This window comes from Chelonoidis abingdonii, chromosome 22, assembly GCF_003597395.2.
Source record: "Chelonoidis abingdonii isolate Lonesome George chromosome 22, CheloAbing_2.0, whole genome shotgun sequence".
NCBI lineage: Eukaryota > Metazoa > Chordata > Testudines > Testudinidae > Chelonoidis > Chelonoidis abingdonii.
The window spans coordinates 27,684,622-27,704,320 of record NC_133790.1 but is presented as its reverse complement, the minus strand read 5'-3'; the positions used below and the strand labels follow the sequence as shown (position 1 = coordinate 27,704,320).

Here is a 19,699-nt window from a genome sequence, read left to right as displayed (position 1 = left end):
AGGTGTGGAGTATCAGGCTTGATGAGTTGCTGACAGAGCAGTGAACCACCAATGGTCCTCTGTGTCACACAGGGTGAAAGAGTTTTTGGTGAGAAGCAGGTCATATGACCATTTAGGAGAGTGGAACCAGGACTGAAGATCACAGGAGGAAATGAGGGTGAGAAGGGAGCTGCTAATGCACCAGATGGGGCACTGATGTGGAAAAGGAAGTCTCTATGGCTGCAGGGGGCGGGAGAGTGAGAAGAAAGGACACGGGTAAGCGAGGCATTGAAATCCAAGGGGAAACTGTTTGTGGAGGAGGTGGGCAGGAGGGGAATAGAGAAAAGCCATAGGAAGCAGGAGGGGAGAGTATAGCCCGATGGAATACAGCTCAACCATAGCAGGGGTATGGAGGAAGGGCCAAGAAATGTCAGGAAGGGGAGGAGTCAGACATGCCCCTAGTGGTCCTTAGGGAGACTCTGGTGTGTGTGTGAGAACAGAGCTAGTGCTGGGGTGACAAGTGCTATGGGTGCAGGTAGATGACCGCTGCCCTATTCTGCCCCTTACGAAAGTGTTGTTTCTTCTCACCACTCTTGGACCGTGATTCCTTTTGAATTCAATTATTATTCATGCCCTAGAAGTTACATATTCATTTATTCACCTGAGAGTTCGATGGAGGCACCTCACTGAATGCAGTTCCGGAGGAAAACAGGCTGACCCCTGCCATTAGACCCCGGAGCACAAAGAACCCATTGTTCTGTCCTAATGGGGAATCACTGATTCCCTTGGAATGGAGAAAGGTCCCTCTGCCTTGGCTGGGGACCAGGAGAGCTCCAGGTGAGCTCCAGGTGACTGTAAATATGCTGATTCTGTTGCACTCTGTGTGACCTCCCCTTCCTATTAGATTTCCTGAAACCCCTCCAGGGTCTTCAGTTTATCTGAGCATTTTGGGGCTGCACCACTGGTGTTGATGGGGGGGGGATTGAGGCTCCTGTGCAGAACTGGCATTTCTCCTAGGACAGAGGTGGCAGTGAGAACAGGGGGATTAAGGACTATATACCTTAGTTTTTGAGCATGTAGGGCAGATTTTCTCTTTAAGGAACATTCGGTTTTCCCCTCTTCCCCCACCCCCTCATTAAACTGAGGGCAGCTACTTGTCCCGATCAAGCTGTGAGTTTCTATCTTTTGTGTTGTACCAGGAACAAAGGGTCACTCAATGACTTAACAACAGCTAACAAAACTGCAAGAAAAAAAGGAACTACTTCATTACACAGTATGTGGTCCAGCTGTGGAATTCACTGCCACAGGAGGTCACCAAGTCCAAGCCTGCTGTTTGATTTTAAAACAAGGTTGTGTAATTCTGACCAATAATATTTGTAGTCATGCATGATTAGACAGGATTAATCCAACCTCATGCTTCAGGATATGGAACTGATCATTCAGGGTCCAGGAAGGGAACTTTGTTCCCATCTCCAACATGGCAAAGGCATGAAAGTGGGGTTCACCTTCTCCTGAAGTATTAGGAACTGGCCTTCAGCAGAGAAAGGACACTAATTACTGCTCTTGATGGTCTGCCCAGTATAGCAGTTTCCATTGCCTGAATGCACAATAAGAGTTAGGTACCTACATCCCTGTTTTTGGCACCACTTCGGTCAGGAGCGGTGGGAGCTCCCTAAAATTGGGGGGCCACCAGTGCCTAAAACATGGTCCCGCCCTCCCATGCTACCCTTTCCTCCCAAGCCCCTGCCCTCAACTCTATCCCTTCCCCTGAGTCCCTGCCATTATGGTGCCCATTCCCCCAGGCTCCGCCTCATGTTGGCCCTTCTCCCTGAGCCCCCGCCCTGTACCACCTCCTCCCCCAAGGCCCCGCTCCTGTGCCATCTCTTCTCCACCTCCCCCAAAAGATCCCACCCCTACTCACTCCTCTCCGCCCCCTTTCCCCCTGCACTTGCCCTTACTGCCAGTAAAAAGTGCACTTTTAAAAGTAATGGGACCATGGCCCTCTGGCGCCCCTGATTTCAAGACACAACCCACCCCACTCACCGCTGCCAAACCCATGTAATTTTTCAGTCAGTTCCTGAGGTATCTCTGGGTATGCGCTCTTTAGCCTTCCTGTGGGCATCTGGGCACCTGTCTCCCACCTAAGCCCCAGAGTGATTCACAAAATGAGGTGGGGGGGGGGTGAGAGGAGGGGACACACATTCAGTTGATCTAGTCAGGTGTGGGGACTGATTTGATAGGCGTGTTCAGAGGCTACTTATTGGGTCAGGCCCCAGGTGTGTTCACACAAAATGATGGTGGAGGAGGACTCTTAACCCAGTGGTTACAGCACTCAGCTAGAATGTGGGAGATGCTTGGTTCCAATCCTCTCTCTGTGTGAGGGGGAGAAAGGATTGGAAAAGGAAGCTGTCACTGCTCAGGTGAGTATCCTAACCATAGGCACTGACTTTCTGGGTGCACCGGGGCTGGAGCACCCATGGGGAAAAAATGGTGGGTGCTGAGTGCCCACCTTCCAGCCCTCCTATTAGCATCCCTCTCAGTGCCTCCTGCCCGCCTGCGGATCAGCGCCTCCCCCACCCTCCCTAAGCATTCCTGTTTCGTGGCATGCGGGAGGCTCTGGAGGAGAGGAATGAAGATATGGTGCGCTTGGGGGAAGCAGGCTGAACTGGGCAGGAAGAGGTGGGGTGAGGGTGGAACAGGAAAGGGAAGAGGTAGGGCGTGAGTGGGGCTTTGGGGGAATGGGTGGAGTGGGGTTAGGGCCTGGGACAGAGATGGGGATCAAGCACCTCTCCTGCCACTTTGAAAAGGCAGTGCCTGTGATCCTAACCATTGGAATAGGGGATGTTCTGAGATTGGGATTCCCTCAGCCTCTCCTTCTGAAGCTGTTCTGCTGTGGAACCATAATTAAAATGAGTCAATGGAGCAGGAGGAGTACCTGGATCTCCCACATCCTGGGTGAGTGCTCCAACCACCAGTTTATAGACTCACGCTCATGCTTGTTCTCTCTCTCTCAGGCCAATGCTTCTATGTCAACTCACTGGAAGAGACAGATTGTGAACTTCTTTCATGTGATTATAACTGACTGCTGCAGTAGCTACCTTCAATCAAATGTGCTAGACTTTACCAATTTAAAAATCTCTGGCTGTGAGCAAGTTTCTTTGCAGGGTTCCAGGTGAACTTCATTAACTCATTCAGTTCATGTCAGTTGCACAGTCAGCTGACTTTTTCCTAAGCTAAAACATTGCGAAGGGCAAACAGGGATTTTCTGATATACACTTATGGAATATAATATTGGCAATCAATGTGGTTTCCTAGAAAATAATTCATGTTAAATAAGTTTGAAAATTGTCCTCTGGCAAGATTATAAGTTAACTGATAAAGGAAACAGATTTGATATAATATTGCATTTTTGTAAAGCATTTGACTGTAAAACAATCAATAGCACACATAAAATGGACTGAAAACAGGCTAAATGGGGGGTGTCATAGGCCAAAGGTAAGAAGACACATCATTGGAATGTGTGAAAATGAAGGGCCCCTGCCTGGTGCTTTTATTTCAACTGGCTCAGAACAAGATTCCCTACTGGCCGAAAGTCTGTCTGGGAAGCTGTGAAAGGTGACCCTCGCTGGCTGTGCAGCCTAGTGGTCAGGCAGGGTATGACCAGAGGTCCACCTTTCATCTACAGCTCCGTCCTGTGGGGCTGGTCCCTTCTTTTGCAGCTCAGCCCTCCAGCTGGGTCACACATTCTAGTCCATCCCTTTTGGGATATACAGAGAGAAAAATCCCAAAGCAGAGATCTTTTTGTGCCCACAAGGGCTTCAGGATTTTCTCCTTAGCTCTGCGACTAGGGGTCTGGACCCTTGTGTATTCAGAGTCTTTCCCAGCTGAATTTCCCACTGAAGAGTAGAGTCCTGTTGTCATCCCACCTTCAGGGGTTGGTAGGGGAGCCCAGGACCACACTCTCCTCCAGGCCGCAATCCAGGGCCCAGCAGTGGATCGTTAAGTTCTGACCTTGGAAGGCTAAACAGGATCACTTCTTTCCTGAGTTCCCCATTTTCCACTCACAGGCACAGGTGAAAGTAACTTAAAGCACTTGCGGGTACTCTGGAATCCTGAGAAGGGGCGTGGCCTCTACTGAAAGAGGTGGGACCTTAAAATCCCCAGACCCTTTAAATCAGGATTCAAAGGGCCCGGGGCTAGGGCTGTGGCAGTAGCAGCTGGGATCCCCAAGCCCTTTAAATCACCCAGCTGCCGAGGTGTCTGGGAGCCCAGAAGTTTGGAGGCAATTTAAAGGGCCCAGGGCTCTAGCTGCTGCTACTGCAGCGGAGGCCGGGGCCCTTTAAATTGCCGACAGAGCCTCAGGGCTCCAGCAGCAGGGCCCATGGCTCCGGTTGCTGCTACCCTCCAGGGCTCCGGCAGGCTCCGGGGGCTAGTTAAAGGACCCGGGCCCTTTAAATTGGCCCCAGATCCCTGGGGTAGCAGCAGTGGGGTTCCAGCAGTGATTTAAAGGTCCCGGGGCAGTAGAGCAGCAGGAGCCCTGGGCCCTTTAAATCACCACCCAAGCCATTCCATCGCTACCCCAGGGCTCTGGCAGCGGGGCTCTGGCAGAAATTTTAAAGGGTCCTGGGCTCCAATCCTTTAAATTGCTGCCTCAGGAAGCCAGTCCACTCTGGTATGGCACACTAGCTTTTGCCAGCAGCGTTGTCATGTTTGTAGAAATTTTGGTGGTGCCCAGAACCTGCCCCTGCACAAACTCCACTCACAACCTGCCCAAGCCTCTGAGAGGGAGTTTGGGTGGGGGAGGAGGTCTGGAGTGCAGGCCCTGGGCTGGTGCAGGAGGGGTGCAGGGTGCAGGTTCTGGGAGGGAGTTTGGGGATGGGAGTGGGTGTGGAGGGAGGGGGTGCACGGGTGAGGGCTGTGGGGTGAGGCTGGGGGTGGATTTGGGATGTGGCTGGGGATGAGGGGTTTGGAGTGTGGGAGGGGACTCAGGGCTGAGGCAGAGGGTTAGGGTGCAGGGGGATGAGGGCTCTGGCTGGGGCTGCAGATGAGGAGTTTGGGCTGTTGGAGAGGCTCAGGGCTAGGACAGAGGGTTGGGGTGTGGGGGGATGAGGGCTCTGGCTGGGGGTGTGGGCTCTGGGGTGGGTCAGGGCTGGGGATGAGTTTGGGGTGCAGGCAGACTGCCCTGGGACTGAGCCAGAGAGGAGGACTCCCCTGAACCCTCTCCCTGCTGGCAGCAGTGAGCTCTGGGGTAGGGACCCCCTTCTCCCCCCCGGCAGTAACACTAACCCCCCCACCACTGTCACTGCATGTCCTCTCAGGTCCAGGAATCCCCCTCACCTCCCCTGTGGTGGGTGCCATGCCAGGGGGGCTGCCAGCACATGTGCCCCTCCTCCTCTGCTGCTGCCGCCCCTCACTGTAGCCTCACGGGGGGTGGGAAATGGGGCTGCCCCTTGCCCAGAGTGGGGCAAGAGCAGTGACTGTGGGCAGGGGGGGCAGCTGTACTGGTACTGGGTCCCACCGGAAAATGAAAGGGTCTGAGGGGGAAGGGCAGCCTGTCCTGGCAGTAGTGAGGGGGGCACTAGGACGCTGTGGCAGCAGTTAATGCAGGCAGGCAGCATGGAGCTTCAGGGGAGAGACACAGCTTGGCCAGACCCAGGGAGGTGGATGGGGGCAGCAAAGGGGGGCCAGGGCACACTCAGGGGAGGCATGGGGGAGGGGCAGCAGGTGGGACCAGAGGGGAGACCGGGCCCTGAACTTTCATGGAGCCAGGCCCCCAGACCCTTATTATTGCTGGAGCCAGGAGGAGGAGTCAGAGGGGGAAAGTGCTCCATTTTCTTGCCAGTAGCTACTGCACCTTTTCTTACTGGTCCTCCATACCAGCCCGTACCGGCTTACTTTCACCTCTGCCCACAGGGCAAATTAAAGAACTGAACTGACAATAGTGTCTGGTCTTCCTAAACAGTGACCAGGTTCTTTTGCAGGCTTAGTGTGTCAGGTCTCAGGATACAGGAGCTGTTGGACTATTTCCCCAAAGCACCAATCTGTTCCCTTCCCCTGCTTGTTCCCTTCTGAACCTCTCTTCTTCTCCCTTTAAGCTCTGCCTTCAGCTTGTGCAGGCTCTGCAAGTGCTGCTGAGCAGGGCCACCTGGGCCCAGAGCTGCTCCTTAATCCCTCGCTCTCGAGTGTGGGGTTTGTACACTCTGTCATAAACCATTATGATGCAAAGGATTACAAAATGAAAGCTAAAGATAAAGGCCTGAGTCTCCGGCCTGCTAAGACCACAATACAAAGTGGGCTTCAAGTGGCAGGAGGTGGCCAGTGAATTCCCAGTGTAGGAGAACTCTGTGCTGGTGGGGATCTGGCAAAGGCAGCTCTGAGGCCTTTTATGACAGCTATACCCCTATCCCAGGGTAAAAAGTAGGAGAGGTCTGTGTGTGGACAGTTTTGGGGTGGCATACAGTCAGGCAGGAAGGACATGGTGGAGTGGAGCTGCCCTTGATGTAGGGCTAGTTATTATTAATGTATTGCTGGTATATTATTCTCTACTTTTTCATATTCTTCCCTAGCAACTTCACACAGATGTGGAGCAAGCTGCAGAAGAGAATGGATTCCTTTGGGACTCTATGGGCAGGTCTTTGCGATCGATCTATCGGGGGTTAATTTATCACGTCCATTGTAGATGTGATAAAATTGATCCCCAATTGTGCTCCCCGTCGAATCTGGAACTCCAGCTCGCGAGAGGCGGAAGCGGAGTCGACGGGGGAGCAGCAGTGGTATACTCGCCAGTGTCCTCACGGCCAGGTAAATCGACCTAAGATACACTGACTTCAGCTACACTATTCACATAGATGAGGTTGCATATCTTAGGTTAACCTCCCTGCTAGTATAGCCCTGGTCTGTGACTGTGGACTCTGGAGCTGGAGGAGCAGGACAGCATGATAACAGTCTTAGAGAGGTAATGGAAGCTATCACAGCACAATCCCCCAACCCCGGCTCTGTGTCTGAGCTGCATCATGGCTGACATGTCAACTGACATGGAGAGACGCAGTGATGCGCGTGTGGATTTCTGGCCCTTGTCACTGGTCAAGAGAAGATCATCCCTCACTGCTGCTGTTCTAGGCAGACAAAAGTGGGGGTGAATGCAGAAATTGGTGGTCCCTGATGAACTTATTGGTTGACATGACATGCAGAGCATCTGCTCAGAAGTGAATAGGCATGACGTGTCCTATAGTGGAGAATTTTGATTTCTAGATTTCCAGAATGAGGTGTTGGTGCGCTAGTTAACTCTAACATGAAATAGAAAGACATAACTTATTGAGCAAACATTTAGACTTGGATTCTCAAAGTCTCCTAAGAGGTGTAAATTCCCCATTCTCTTTTGTTGTAAAAGAAACGGGGCATTACCATAGTTATCGGGCTACCTGCAGCTCTATGCCTTTCTAGTCTCGCTGAGATAGGCTCTGTCAGGGTGGAATCTCACAATTCTCCCACTCTTAAACCTGAACCTGGTACACTCCTTCACGTACACCAACCACCTATGTTCTCTGCAAGCTGAGTTGGAGAGAGAGAGACTTCCCTGTTAAGTTTCAAGAACAGAACGGACCCAACTCACATACTCTTAGAAAGCCCAGATTCTTCTGTCGGTCTCATTCTAGTTCTGTCTGATTCCTCTTCAGAGTCTGTCCTTATATAAGCCACACAACCTGCCTCTATCCCGCTGGATTCTGTAGCCTTACCCACCCGCTTCAAATCAGTTTAGGGGCTGCCTAGGAGGTCAGGCTAGAACCATTAAGGCTAGTGGACTTGGCACTGTCTCTTAACAGCCCTTAAATGGAAGCTGGTAGGTGATTGTTAGACAGCCATGTCCTCCTCCCATCCCTGCCCTGTGGCTATGCACTAGCTGCAAACAAAGGCGTGTTCTTTCATTGAGAGAGCTAACTCCAGATGACTATCTTGATATAAAACCCCAGTGGAGACGAAATGCAGCTCTTTTTACCTTGGTATAGTTAGTCAAGATCCACACTATAGCACCACCTGGAATATACCTTGACTAGCTACCTTGAATTAAAAACTACTGTGCCTTGTCTCCACTCTGATTTTACAGCAAGATGGTTATCTTGAGATTGCTATCTTCATGTAAAAACACACTTTTTGTAATAAAGACATTGTCTAGATGTGTAGGCTCTGCTACCCAGCTAGACCCCTGGGGGAAATATCCATCCCTATCTATGGTACAGAAACACCATGCAAAGATTGGACCCAGATCCAATATTGTTACTGCTTTTGACGCAAGTGGTTAGCCAGTAATTAGGGTCCAGCAGATTATTTTTGTGAGCATAAGAAATTGATGCAGTCAGGTATTTCTTGGATGCAATCTTGTTTACTTACGAAGGATGCTTACAGTCCTGTTTCCCAGAACACAGTAGGAATTAAATAGATGAAGACAGATTCTTTGCTCTCAGTGGCAAGCCTTTTTCCAGCTCCATCCCTTTATCCACAAGCTTTCTTTCATCTTTTCTGAAGGTCATGCTACAGACCTTCTCTGGACGCGCCTAGGGCTTCTTTACTGCCTTCTCTGTGTGCTTCGGTGGTGTTTCTGCTGCTTCTCTCTTTCTCTCTCATACAGACATACAGCTGCAATCCAGTCAAACCCCTGCCCCAGCATTTGTATCAGATCCCCTGGAAAACCCCTTGGACCATATGGCACAACCACTGCCCAGGCTTGTATGCGGCCTAGTCCCTGTTTCAGCTTTCACTAGCCAAAGTGGCATGTCATTGTTCCCTCACTTGACCTGAATAGAAGTTGGCTATCCTGCCCAACAACTTCCAGGAGGAGATATGATTGCCCAACATGACAACATTCCTGTCTCAGCTTCGCCCATCATCTCTATGGAGTCCCAAAGAGTGATGCCCTATGACCCATCTAACTATTTACATATTGTTTTTCTGTCAGGATATTCCCACATCACAAACCCAAATTGTTTTTTACTCCTATACAAACCTCCTCGGAGCTCTTCTCTTCCTGCCCAATTTCACTTCACCCACCTGAGAAGGGCCTCTTTCAATGATCTCTTGATGAACAAAGACCTGCGCACACCCAATCGCACTCTCCTACTAGAGTGCAAAAGCCATAATGTTTGCACACCTTACCTCTGAGCAGAGCTCAAAGTCTGTAAACAACCCTCTCGTCAATCCTTCTGTAGCGTGGTGTACATACCGCGTACACAGTACTGCGCTGAAGAGGTAAAACCAAGAAATGGGCCTGTCTCATCATGCAAAGCCTACATTAGCTGCCAGCTCTACAGAGAAAGACCTTCATCTTTTTTATGAAGGCTTTATCAACACTAGGGAACTTTAGTAAAAAAATTTCTCACTAATGTTACCACCAGTTCAGCCGCACCAATAATTGCACTAATGGGAGGCCTAGTATAGAAAGTTTTCTAGCTCAGCAGCAGTGTTCGGGATCTTGACATTTAGACTTGCTCTCCTCAGCACTGTTAACTGACACTGAAAACAATTGCCACAGCCTGGGCTTCCACCAGTGCTATTACGTGCGATACCAGAGGTAGCACCTGTGGCAATTTTTGTACAAAAATTCCTTATAGTAGACATGGCCTAAGAGGCCGCCTAGAGCTTTGGTGGAGCAAAGCTCTGCTACTCTCCAAAATGAGTATTGTGCATAATGCACGGTACAGTCATGGTAAAAAAATAAATAATTTCACACTATGGTCATGCAGCCTTGTGGAACCTGCTGCAGCACATTAACAGCTGCTCAGTTGGAAGTGTCTCCACCCAAATTTCAGTCTCGCTCACATAACTGCCCCACTACGCCGACTTAATAGTTCCATCTTCATAGGTCACGTAGAGTCAAGGTCAATATAGTTAGGTTAGGTCAACACTGCGTTGCTTACATTGACTGTTCCTAGCTTTCAGGAACTGCCCCACACTGACAGTACAACCGATACAAGAGCTCCTGGTGAGCACATGCACTGCTGACACAGGGAGCGAAGTGTAGATGTGCACAAGAAATATAATTACTGCAGTGGTTATATGCCAATGGGCATTAGGTCAACTTAATTTTATAGTATAGACATGGCCTAAAGAACCCATGCAAATATGAGTCTCCATGGACAAAGGAGGAGCTTTGTGAGCAGATATGTGGGAATACGTACTTCCTTATCCGCTGAGCTAACAGGCAGAGCAACAAATCTATGGCACTATACAATAGTGGTTCTCAACCCTTTTTCATTTACGGACCCTTAAAAAATTTTGAACGGAGGCGTGGGCTCCTTTGGAAATCTATTGTCTGTATGTATAGTAGAATTCTGTTCAGTTCATTTTCAATCTGTCTTTTGCAGACCCTTCAGAGATAGTTTGGGTCCATGGACCACAGGTTGAGAACCACTGCTACGCAAAACCAGGAGGGCAGCATATGTCACTAGACAGCTCCATAAGGTGCTAACTAGTGCAGCACTTCACACACATGTGGCAGCTCACACAATAAGCAGTATCACTAAAGTAATTTCAAAACAAATGTCCCTAGTAAAAAGGTACCATGGATGCTTCACTTGTTCCCCCCACTACACAGCACCTCTGAGCCCCCCCCCCATTCTTCTCCCTCAGGACACCTCCCAGACCCTTCCCCTGCCACTGTACCTCCCAGCTCCTGCCCCCCTGCACCTCTCAGCTCCCCCCCCAAAAAATCTTCTCCCTTAGGACACCTCCAAGCTCCTTATGACCCATCACCACTGCACTTCTCAGCTCCCCCCATCCATCTCCCTCAGGACACCTCCCAGATCCTCCTCCCCTGCACTGCACCTCTCACCTCCCCCCACCCCCAAAAACCTTCTCCCTTAGGACAACTCCAAGCTCCTTATGCCCCATCACCACTGCACTTCTCAGCTCCCCCACCCCCATCCATCTCCCTCAGGACACCTCCCAGATTCTCCTCCCCTGCACTGGACCTCTCAGCTCCACCTGCTCCCTGTGCCTCATGGCTCCACTCCCCCACATGGTGCCTTTGGGCTCCACCCCACACCCTTACAATGTGGCTCCATTTCACCTCCCCACACAACCTTCCATCTTCACCCCACCCGCTCCTCTCTATGGCACCCTCTTGTCCACCTCACCCATTCCCCACCCTGGCAACTCACTGCTTCACCCCACCCTGCCCCACACTGGGTGCCTCTGGGACAGCCCCTTTGCTCTAGGTAGGGACCTGTGTTCCCTTTTGCTGTGCCTTTCTGGAGTCTGGGGCTCCGTGGTAACTGGGTTTGTCCAGAATGGAAACAGGTCTATTTTGATCAAGGAAAATGAGATTTCTAAGAAATAAGAGGTTTATAAACACCAAGTTTCTTAACTTTTTTAATCCGATTGGCTTGATGTACTTGGATTGCATTCCAGCATATTTTAAGCCCTTTTTAAACCTACTAAAAGAGGGTCTTAAGCTTAATGTGAATGTGATCTAATGTTTTGCAATTTTTTAAGCAGTCACATATGACTGTACTTCTGTTTACTCACTAACAGTGATGGCTGACTTCTGTTGGACTAACAAAAGGGGGAACTTTTGTACTGAAGACCAGGACTCTTGCCATCTAAGTCCTGAGATAGTCAGGAATGAGAAATCAGTTCTTTGTCATGGCAAAGCAGCTACTATTCTGCAGGTACATATAATGGAAAGACACATGAACTAACCCTATAACTGGAGTATTTTTTAAAGGTACAAAATAAAGTAGATGAAGTGGTTTATTTATATTATTGGCAAATACTAATATTGTACAAAAGAACATCACCTCGGTATATGCCATGCTCCGAAGTGCCAGCTTCAAGAATTCAAAAATGATGAATCAAGCCCCAAAAATTATAAGATCAGCTTAAAATAACAAAATTTTTAAAGATGTGCTAACTAAAAGAATAAAGACTCTGTGCTAACTACTTATGTTAAACTATTTGTTTGATCTTGTAATTAGCTGTGACACCGTAAGTACGGTTCCCAGGCCTGAGGAAGAGTTCTGTGTAGCTTGAAAGCTTGTCTCTCTCTCCAAGAGACGTTGGTTCAATAAAAGATATCACCTGGCCCACTGTGTGTCTCTAATATCCTGGGACCCACATGGCTACAACAACACTGCATACAACAATGGAAGATCTTCCGAAAACGGAAGATTTGAGGCTGGTCAATAATTCATGAGATTACTAGAGCTGAGATTGTTTCTTGAGCGAGGTCACAATATTGCCTGTTTTAAGGATGGTTGTCACACTGCCCCTTTGAAGCAATTTACAGTCCTTGTCCATAATGGACCTGTTACCTCCCCACGAGTTTTTACTCACCATGAGGATCCGGGGGGCAGATGGAAAGTGTACAGCGGTGCCTTCGGGGCTGAGCCTGGGAGCAGTGCAGTTCTGAAAGTGGGGTGAGGGAGAATACAGTAGTGTTGTGAATCAGGCAGAGGATCAGAGATAGGGAAGCATACAGCAGTAACCTCAAGGTGGGGCAAACGTGAGAAGACCACACCATCATTGTGTGGATGTGGGCCACAAGGGGACTGAACAACTGCTCTGTGTGGGTGTATACCGGGCAACAGGATGGGAGTGTGTAGTTTATGTGTGAGGGTAAATCACACAGGAAATGTGCTTACAGATTTTGAATCTCTGTCTTTCAGATCAAGGCTGGATTCTTACCTTTGTCCCAGGCTGCAGCTGACATCCCAGAGAGCTTTTCTATCTCTAGTTTACTGAGATTTGAGTTTTTCACCCTACCCCTCAGCACTTTGAAAGGTTTTACACAATTCACTGCATGTGAATGCAAATGAAGTGGAATGTTCTGTGGATTAACTGCCTTGTAATCCTCCATGTAAGAGCTGAGAATTAACATTCTCTGAAGCAGCCTCCCTGTGGAGCACCTCTGCGGGCCTGACCTAGTTTCATCTGCAGCTAATCAGGCAAACATGTGACGATTAGAGGAACACTGAACAGCAGTCACCTGGTTTTGGTTTGGAGAAGCATCCTCCCATGGCGCGCCAAGTAGAAGGAGGGAATCACAGCAGGAATAGGAGGCAAGTCAGCTAGTGGATGCTTCAGCCCAATCTCCAGAAGGGATAGACCATTAGGGCTTAAAGTGAGCAATCAGCTCACCAGGAAGACTGGCATGTCCCTTCATGGTACACTGGCCAGTCACGCCAGCGGGAGCATAAGGCTGCCTTCATAACCTACATTAAATGGAAAAGCTCAATTAAAAATGAATAACTGGAATACATTCACACACATACTTTATTTTTCTTGTTTTTAAGTCACTCCAGATGTTGTTTCCTTCATATTACTACTCACCCACGGGCTAGGCAACACAAATCCACAAGTCAAAGGCACTTCCCTTACGTGAAATAAAGACTCACAAATAACGTTCAAGTAAGGCCCATGAGTCTCTTTGCAAACTGATTAACACATTGGGGATTGGGGCCTCCAAATCAGAAACAAACTCATTTCCAGACATCTAGGGCTAGATTCACAAAGGGACTTTCAGTCACCTGGAGAATCCCTGGGATTCACAATGCCAAAGTTAGGCACTCAGGCTTCCTCTCCAACGAATGGAGGGAGATAGGACTGGTCACTGTCGGAAGTCAGGATACTGGGCTAGGTGAACCTTTGGTCTGACCCAGTATGACCGTTCTTATGTTCTGTGAATCCCAGTGGCACTTAAACCTAGGACTGAGGTGCCCAACTCCCACTTTAGGTGCCTCAGTCCCTTTGTGAATCTAGCCCCAGGGCATTACATTTTCATGCACAATTTAGATTTGTACCAATCCCAAAATTTACTGATAGCCTGAGGTTGAACTACACACACAGGATTAAAGCCAGTGTCCACTGAAGACTCCCAGGTAGGATTTAGGAGCCAAATTCCCACTGATTTGGTTGAAAATCCAGCTATCCGGGACTTCAGTAGACAGTGGCTTAGATCTGCAGCTGATGACGGGGGCAATACTGTCTCAGTGACACCAGCACACACAAACTGTGACTGAGTTTAATTTGGAAAATATTTGTTTTGCTTCAGTGTTTCTATAACAAGGTCCCCGAGTCGCCCTATTAACTATCATTATGTGTCTTTCAGTAGATGCCCCACTGTGCGAAGCACTGTAAAAATATATGTATCAGCTAGGCCCCACCCCAAAAGATGACAGTCAGAGATGACAATCGAAATAGTCAAGGCAGAAAAAGCCTGGGGCGGGGGAGGAAAGGGATGTAACATACAAGAAGTGTGATTTGAATTATGGTTGGCAGATGGCATGTTAATTTCACAATGTTTAAAATTACTGATAAAGTCACAGTTTTAAAATTATAAAGTTACAAAGAACAGTTTCCAGACTCTTATAACTTTCTACAATCTTATCTTTTTGGGCTAAATCTTTAAATGCTTGATCTCAACCCAAATATGATTGATTAAAAATTGGAGAAAAATTCATTCAGCTGGTTTTCAAATTAAAAGGAGATGAAAAAAAAAAAGACAGTAGAAATCCTGAAAATTATCATGTATGCACCTAAAATTCCCATGGATAGTGCTATTGACTGCAAAGGGACTACTCGCTGGAGAAAGGGTTTGCGAGATCAGACCCTTTCAAACAGACAACCAGTTTTTCAAACCAGTAATGCTAAGCATTTCGAAGTTCAAACCTGGCATGAAAACGGTCCTCATTAAGATATATTACTTTGGCTAACTTTGAAAGATGTTGCTCTTAAATTTGGTAAATTCTGAAAATTAAACTAGGCTGTTTGGACTGTGCTCCTCATGTGAAAATGGTAAAGAATCTCACAGAGTTTAAGAGCAAAAGGAACCATCCAGTCTGGCCTCCTGAATAAACCACAGGCCAGTGAATTTCAGTTAGTTCCTCTACGTTGAGCCCAATAAATGTGTTTGATTAAAGCGCTTCTTCTGGAAAAGCATCCACTATGGATTTTAAGAGCCCAAGAGATGGAGTCTCCCCCACTTCCCTTGGTAGTTTCTTTCAATGGTTAATCACCCTCACAGTTAAAAAATTTTTTCTAATTTTATTTTGTTTAGCTTCATCTTCTAGCCATTGGTTCTTGTTATGCCTTTCTCTGCTAGACTAAAGAGCCTGTTGGGACCCATTACTTTCTCCCTGTGAAGTTACGCATCCACTATAATCAAGTTACCAAACTATCTTCTTTTTGATACTCTAAACAGACTGAGTTCTGTAAGTCCACATCTCAACTGCCACAGGTCAGACCCTAAGCCCTGGGGGGAGGTTTTGACCTAAGATATGCAACTTCAGCTATGTGAATAGCGTAGCTGAAGTTGGCGTATCTTAGGTCGACTTACCTGGCCATGAGGACAGCAGCGAGTCGACTGCTGCTGCTCCCCCGTCGACTCTGTTTCCACCTCTCACTAGCTGGAGTTCCGGAGTCGATGGGGAGCGTATTCGGGGATCGATTTATCCGCTTCTACACAAGATGCAATAAATCGATCCCCGATAGATCGATCACTACCTGCCAATCTGGTGGGTAGTGAAACCTGCCCTAACGGGGTGTGACTAGCAGTGTGCATCGAAGTTCTGCGTTGTCACTCCCCTATGTGGACCCTGTGAGTGTGAACTTAAAGGTTTCAATTACCTTAGCGCCAATCTGGACTTGTAAATTTATGCCCACAATGTGTACCTGGGGGAGTTACAGCCAGGGCTGGCTCCAAGCACCAGTGAAGGAAGAGGCGGCCAATAGAAAGGGGCGGCAGTCCGTCCGTTGTTGAGGCAGCAATTCGGCGGCGGGTCGTTCAGTGCCTCGCTTCCTCTTCAGCGGCACTTTAGCAGCAGCTCAATTGCTCTGCTCAATCGGGCTTTTCTTTTCTTTTCTTTTTTTTCTTCGCCGCTTGGAGCGGCAAAAAAGCTGGAACCGGCCCCGGTTACAGCAGAGCACTTTGGTGTGCTCTGCTATTCACATCCCTTTGGTCAGCACCGTGAGGCAGTATAGACATCTCCCAAGTCTCTCACTGTAAGGTATTTCTGGCTCTTTTCTGCATCCTCTCCAATTTTTCAAAATCCTTTTAAAAATCTAGACAAAGGAACAGTCTGCACTATTCCATCTGGCTGTGATGGAATCTGTGGCTGCAATTATAAATTCTAGTCTTTGTATTCTTTCAATCTGGATTTTTCTCTGTTGATTTTGAAACTGTGAGCAAGGAAGAGATGAAGAATGTGATGAATGGAATCTTCCATCAGCTCTGTGGGGATCGCCGTGGAATTATGCAGTTTGCAAGTCAAGAGTTGCAAACCAGTCTTGCCAATCTAGAGGTGGAATCATTGATGCTAGGGTCACTATTCTGAACTTTATGTGATGAATGAAGATGCTGATCCTGCTCAAATGCAAAATGGGATGTCACCCTTCTTTGGTATCAGGAAGGCGTTGGAATAGAAACGTCTTCCTCAGAATTGAGATGGAAGGTCTTTTATTGTTGTGAGTGACAGAAGTGAATGCACCTCCTGAAGCCACAGTCTCTCGTGAGATGAGTCTCTGAAGAGGAATGTGAAAGGGAGAAGAGGATTGGCTCAGTATTGTAAGTTGAGATGTAAGAGTGGTTACTGCAGAAATTCTCTTTTTCTGGTATTACTGACTCTTCCTTGGGGGTCTCTGATGATCTCTGGTGATAGAAAGTACCTGGCCTATGTCTCTGTCTTGAAAAAGCATGTGGATTTCCCTGTTTTCTTTCAGGGGTGGATATATACCCCACGAGATGACAATGTTGCTTGTGAGTCATTCAAAGTACAAAGGGTATCATCAGTATATTTAACTAAACAGATCCCTCAAAAGGCAAATAAAGCATGAGATGGGGTATTAGTTGGTGTCTGCTAGAGACCACCAAATCACACTAGGGAACACAATGACAGGATCCTTATGCGCCTATCTATAATGTGTAGGAAAAAAAACTTTGTGATCATGGAAGACTTCAGTTTGAGTGACGTATGCTGGAGATCTCATGCTGCCAATACTAAAACATCCCTGATATTTCTAAATATGATTGATGACAATTTCTTAACTCAAAAGTTGTTGCATCCGATGCAGGGGAATTCTATATTAGACCTCATCTTGACAGATAATGAGCTACTGATTACAGAACTTAAAGTTAATCATAGCTTAGGTACAAATGATCATGACTTGATCATGTTTATAATGTGCAAACAGAATAATGTCAAGACCAGGAATATCTAAACTGAGTAATTTAAAGGGGCCAGTTTCTCAATGCTGAAAACAATTGTGAGTCAAATTAGCTAGCAGGAAGAATTTAATCAGAAAAATGACTGATAACTGGGAATTGTTTAAGAACACTTTACTAGATGCCTCAAAAAGCACAATCCCAGAACTGAGGGAGAAGGCTGTCTTGATTTAAAAAACCTACCTGGTTTAAAGAGAAAGTGAAGGCAGCTATTTAACAAACCCTAATGCAGGGCTAGGCAACCTATGGCACGGGTGCCGAAGGCGGCACGTGAGCTGATTTTCATTGGCACTCACCCTGCAGGGGTCCTGGCCACTAGTCTTAGGGGTTCTGCATTTTAATTTAATTTTAAATGAAGCTTCTTAAACATTTTAAAAACCTTATTTACTTTAATATATAACTAAACTATTGTTATATGTATAGACTTAGAGAAAGAGACCTTCTAAAAACGTTAAAATGTATTACTGGCACATGAAACCTTAAATTAGAGTGAATAAATGAGGAATCAGCACAGCACTTCTGAAAGGTTGCCCACCCCTGCCCTAATGTATTACAAACAGGAGTCTCATGAAGTTTGGTGGATACAAGGCCCTGCACGCCCGGCTTTCTGCAATTCACCATGACTTTTAGCCAGCCAGTAAAACAGAAGGTTTATTTAGACGACAGGAACACAGTTTAAGGGTATGGCTACACTGGCACTTTACAGCGCTGCAACTTTCACGCTCAGGGGTGTGAAAAAACACCCCCCTGAGTGCTGCAAGATACAGCGCTGTAAAGCCTCAGTGTAATCAGTGCCGCAGCGCTGGGAGCATGGCTCCCAGCGCTGCGCGCTACACCCGTAGAGGATGTGGTTTACGTGCAGCGCTGGGAGAGCTCTCTCCCAGCGCTGGCGCTCCGACCACACTCACACTTCAAAGCGCTGCTGCAGCAGCGCTCCTGCAGTGCTTTGAAATTTCAAGTTTAGCCATACCCTAAGACAGGCCTTGCAGGTACAGATAACGGGACCCCCTCAGTCAGGTTCATTTTGGGTGGCCAGGGGAGGCCAGGAGGCCTGTCTGGCCTCCCCTCCATTTTCCCAGCCAGCTTCAAACTGAAAAACTTTTTAGCCCCTCCTCTTCTTTTGTCTTTTTTCCGGGCCAGGAGGTTACCTGATCTTTTTGTTTTTTAACACCTTCAGCTGGTATCTTTGTAGAGGAGGGGCCCAGGCCATTAGTTGCCAGGAGACAGAGTGTTGGCCATTTTTTGTGCAGACAGTATTACAGGGGCCCTTTTGAGTTCTTCAACAATTACACACCCTGATCACCACACCTAGATACCTAAGAAATGCATAGGGGAAACTGAGGCACCCACGCAGTATTCAGAGGAAACATTAAGAACATTCCCACTTCTTCACAGGGAGAAAGGAGAAGTTGACAGTAATGAATATAGATCAGAAGATAGGAATTGTAGAAAATTGATAAGGAAAGCAAAGGGCCAGAAAACGAAATCTATGGCCAGCAGAGTTAAAATCTATTAGGAACAAAAAAAAAAAAAAAAAAAATTCTGACAATGGTACTAGATGGAAATGGTAGAATTATCAATAATAATGCAGAAAAATCAGAAGTGTTCAATAAATATTTGTATAATATTATAGCTGGCAATTTGTATTTCTGCCAGATATTTTCAATGAAAACAAGAATAAAAAATTGTTTTCAGTGAAATTTTCAGCAGAAAATTTCAGCTTTTCATCAAAACCCAGAACCCACTGTTTTCCCTCTAAAGATTTTCAGTTTCTGGCAAAAACTGAAAAACTCTAGAAGAAAGTAGACGCTTTCCACAAAGGTTTTGTTCAATGGAATACCCAACTGTCCTTCCAAAAAATGGTTTAAGTGGAAAAATTTTGACTAACCCTATTTTATGTATTCAAAGCACAGGTTTCATTGAGCTCAGGTTAACTGTGAGCACTTCGCACTTCTGCAAATGTAGCCTCAGTGGCGAAAGCTGGACTCCACTGCCATCTGTGAAAGTTTTTCCATTTACTCCAAAAAAGCCAGGATTCCTCCCAGGTGTCTGAAGCTGGGCACTCATAAAATGAGTAATACCTTATTTGAAAGCCTGTGAAAAGTTTGGTTTAAGTGACCTGCCAGTATCACATAGGGATTTTGTTATATTACTAGGAATAAAATCCCACTCTCTTGACCAGTGGTCCCCAACCTTTTCGTCTGGCGGGCGAAATTTGGGAGCAATGCCTCTTGATGACGTCACTTGTCAATGGCAAGTGGCGTCATCGAGAGGCATCCCTGCTGAAATTCGGGGACGACGCCTCTCGATGACATCACTTGTTGACGGCAAGCGGCGTCATCAAGAAGTGTCCCTGCCGAAATGCCGCTGAAATTCGGTGGCATTTTGGCGGGTGCTCTCCCGGGGGCCAGGATGCGGGCGCATTAAGAGGCCCCCGCGGGCGCCATGGCGCCTGCAGGCACCACGTTGCAGACCCTTGTTCTAGACTGACATTCACTACCTTAACCA

The 19,699-nt window shown here is 47.4% G+C and overlaps 1 protein-coding gene across 2 annotated transcripts in view; it reads right to left on the bottom strand.

Moving 5' to 3' along the window:
* AIFM3 (AIF family member 3) overlaps nt 1-19,699 on the bottom strand; it is a 108,229-nt gene that overhangs the window by 75,486 nt on the left and 13,044 nt on the right. Inside the window, exon 2 of one of the 2 annotated variants that reach the window (XM_075059966.1) lies at nt 12,959-13,184. The exons of the other annotated variant lie outside the window; for it this stretch is intronic. The gene's annotated coding sequence lies outside the window, so the exon portion shown is untranslated. The remainder of the gene's footprint in view (nt 1-12,958; nt 13,185-19,699) is intronic. 2 annotated transcript variants of the gene reach the window in all.